The sequence below is a fragment of the Pan paniscus genome, chromosome 11, assembly GCF_029289425.2.
Source record: "Pan paniscus chromosome 11, NHGRI_mPanPan1-v2.0_pri, whole genome shotgun sequence".
NCBI classification, from domain to species: Eukaryota; Metazoa; Chordata; class Mammalia; order Primates; family Hominidae; genus Pan; species Pan paniscus.
The window spans coordinates 110,462,449-110,466,258 of record NC_073260.2 but is presented as its reverse complement, the minus strand read 5'-3'; the positions used below and the strand labels follow the sequence as shown (position 1 = coordinate 110,466,258).

The window sequence follows — 3,810 nt, the reverse complement described above, 5'->3', positions numbered from 1 at the left end:
AGGTTTAAGATTCCAAGTGCTTAGGAGATAGTGAAAACCAAATAAGGGAAGTCTTCTCAAATATAGTGTTGTAGATTTGGAAATAATTAATTAGCTCTTCATTATTAGAAAAGTATTTCAAATCTGCTTATGGTTAGAAGGTTAAGTCTTAAGGTTCCCCTTAAGACTTTTTAACCAAGATAAGTAAAATGTCTAGCTAGGATTAAAGGTAGATGTGCCAGGGGCTGCTACTTGCTTACCCAATGGCCATTCTCTCCTTGTGAACAAACATCAGTTTTACTAAAGGAGGAAATGGGCTTATCCAAATATGTATCCAACCTCCCTTGCAGTTGGGGGATGTCACGTGACCGTATTATGAGTAATGTGATAGGAGTATAAATGAGAGAAGGACTCCCGAAATATCTCTTTAAACAAAAATTGGCACATTTATTTTTGCCTTTTACTCACCCAGTTTTTCTTGTCTGAACATGGACATGATTGCTGGCATACCAGCAGTCACCTTGAGAGCAGGAGGATAGGAGTTATGCCCTAGGGCTGGGCGTGGTGGCTCACACCTGTAATCCCAGCACTTTGGGAGGACAAGGCAGGTGGATCACTTGAACCCAGGAGTTCAAGACCAGCCTAGGCAACATGATGAAACCCTGTCTCTAAAAGAAAGGCAAAAATTAGTGGGGTATGGTGGCACAAGCCTGTAGTCCCAGCTACTTGGGAGGCTGAGGTGGGAGGGTCACTTGAACTTGAGCCAGGGAGATCTGATTGTGCCGCTGCACTCCAGCTTCAACAACAGCACAAGACCCTGTCACGAAAAAAAAAAAAGTTGTACAAATGGAGGAGCACAAAGCTAGAAAGGCCTTAAGTCTTTCACGGCCTCAGCCTGAGTGCCCATCTCCAAATGTGTTTTACATGAGACAAAAATAAACCCCCAATGTCTTCAAGCCACCATTTTGTCATTGTGGCTGTTGTTTGTTTTGCTTTCTAAGATTTGTTACTAGCAACGAAACAGAATTCATAGCTTCGTAGGCAAACCGAAGTACTATAAATGAAGCTAAGCTTAAAAGCATTTCCTATGTAACAGGAAGCATTACCTGCCAAAAATCTGCCCAAGAAAGCTTGTTCAGGTGAGACTTCCTGACTTTTTTATGTTTTTCCAGCACTGAAAGGTTGGAAAGTGCACATGAACAGTAAAGTACATGGGCAGCTATCCAAAGAGAATCATTTTATGTTTACCCAGCACCATACAATGAAAAGTGCTGGATACGTGTTGTCCATGTGTCTATATTCCTAGGACTCAACTGAATAAAAGAAAGAGAAAATTCAAATCGTTTTCAAGACAGACTTATGTGGCCATTTAGGCCACACCACTAACTTTGACAAGACCATTTTCAGACTTGCCGTATGACTGTAGTATTAAATGACATCCATATTTACCACCCCTTTGCTTAGCCTCCGTATCAGTTCTCTTAGGCAATGTAGACTAAAAAGCATAAAACCACTGAGTCTCAAGTAGGGCTTCCAAAGCCATGACGAAGCATAGGAAGTGTGCATTGAACACATTTGTATACGTGTCAGGTATAGAGAACAGCAGAGTCAAACAGAGCATGCCTTTTGAAGTCCTGAAGTTGACTAATGAGCTGGGTAGAAAATGGCTTTGAGAATGTTTCCCTCTGGCCTCTGCAAGACGGAGGCAAGCAGCCACCCTCAGGATATCTGCTCAGCAAGGCACTGGGAAGATCACTGGGGAGCTCAGAGGCACTCACATACAGTTATCAGCAGACACAGCAGCAAACTGGAGAGCCAAGAGTGTGGTCATCTAAATGCCAGAAGCAGCCTGCCTCAAAGACCTTCAGTGGAGACCCCAAATAGGAAGGACCAATAGTGGCCAATGATGCTGATAGACACATAAAAGATTGTGATTTACCTAGAGGCATTTTTAATTTCTATAGGCAGGCAACACTCTATACTTACATAATAAGACAGATTATAAAGTGTGTAATTGACAGATATACAATATATTCTATGAGTTAAGACTATACTGACAGACACAACAGATATACAATATATCCTGTGAGTTAACCACAGAAAGTGAGGCTTACAGAGATTAAATAAGTTGTCCAACATCATATAGCTCATAAGTGGCAGCCAATATTCAAACTCAAGCCTGTCTGCCTCTAAAGCCCATACCAATAAATCCTATACCATGTAAGCTCTCTAAGAGGAAGACCTTCCCAAAGGTAGTGGCTAGGGGCCCTTACTGAAGAGTTGTAACTAAAGCAAGGGTCCTTTTGCTTCGATGAAAAGGTTGGTGCTAACCTTTTAAGTGGTGGTAAAAAGTGATGCACAGCATTGGAGTGTGGAAACGTCCTTGTGTTCTGAGAAGAATATGTGTTGTGTGTTGACTTCTCCAGTGGATGCATGAGGTATATGCGAACAGTGGGTTGGAAGACAGCCTGCAAAGCTTTAAACTCCAACCAAAGTAAATACATGCATCTTACTGGGGTTTTTTAGGGCAGTTGCGGCCATATATTAAAATTTGAACTTTGTGCTTCAGGAATGGGGAATAAGCACAGGGAAAGTAGAGGAAGCCATAATCTAGAAAAATAATGGGATTGCTTCATATAGGGCACCACCAAAGCTTAACTATCTCTGTGATAGTGATAGTCAAGTGCATAATTTATTTAAGCTTATTGCAATGTTGAAAATACTTCATGAATCCCTCATTTCCATCTTCATGAATCTGCAAGGAATCTAAAGACTCTAAGTTGGAAAACAATGGGCCTGGGGAAATTCACTATGGGGAAAAGTGCAGAGGGAGAAATCACTATCACAGAGACAGTTAAGCTTTGGTGGTGCCCTATACCAAGCAATTCCATTATTTTTCTAGATTATGGCTTCCTCTACTCTCCAAAACCTGTGATTGTTCCCCATTCCTGAAGCATAAAGTCCAAATTTTAATACATAGCCACAACTGCCCTAAAAAATCCAGTAAGAGCCGCTAGGTGCTGCTGTGGACTACGGGCCGCTGGGGTCGGTGAAGGATCCCAAGATGGCTGGGCAAAAACTTGCTCTAAAAATCATTGACTGGGTAACTTCTTGGGACAGCATATCCCGAAACCAAAAGGCCATTGCTAATTCCCTGACATCCTGGAATGAGATTCTTACCTCCAGACTGGCTATTTTACCTGAGAATAAACCATCTATTGACTGGACTTACTACAAGGCCAGTGGGGCCAAGGCAGGCTTGGTGGATGACTTTGAGAAGAAGTTTAATGCCCTGAAGTTTCCTGTACCAGAGGATAAATATACTGCCCAAGTGGATGCTGAAGAAAAAGAAGATGTGAAAACTTGTGCTGAGTGGATGTCTCTCTCAAAGGCCAGGATTGGACAATAAGAGAAACAGCTGGAGAAGATGAGGAACTTAATTGCATTTGATCAGACGACCACTGAGGACCTGAATGAAGCTTTCCCAGAAACCAAATGAGACAAGAGAAAGTATCCCTATCGGCCTCACCAACCAATCGAGAATTTATAAAGTTGAGTCCAGGAGGAAGTTTTGGCCCTTATATTACACATTCTGGACATTAAAAATAAAAATAATTATGTAGAAAAAATCCAATAAGATGCATTTATATACCTTGGTTGGAGTTTAAAGCTTGCTAGATATCTTCCCCCTCCCCCGACTGCCTTCATGTACCTCTTGTGTTGACTAGAGAAGTCAACACACAACACATTCTTCTCTGAACATAAGGACACTTCCACACTCCAATGCTGTGCATCACTTTTTACCACCAACTAAAATGCCCTTCCTTGTCC

General features: G+C 41.8%; 1 pseudogene; it reads left to right on the top strand.

Annotated features, from left to right (window-relative positions):
* The first annotated feature begins 3,043 nt into the window (after nt 1–3,043).
* LOC100984925 (ATP synthase subunit d, mitochondrial-like) lies at nt 3,044–3,582 on the top strand (annotated as a pseudogene).
* The last annotated feature ends 228 nt before the right edge of the window (nt 3,583–3,810 follow it).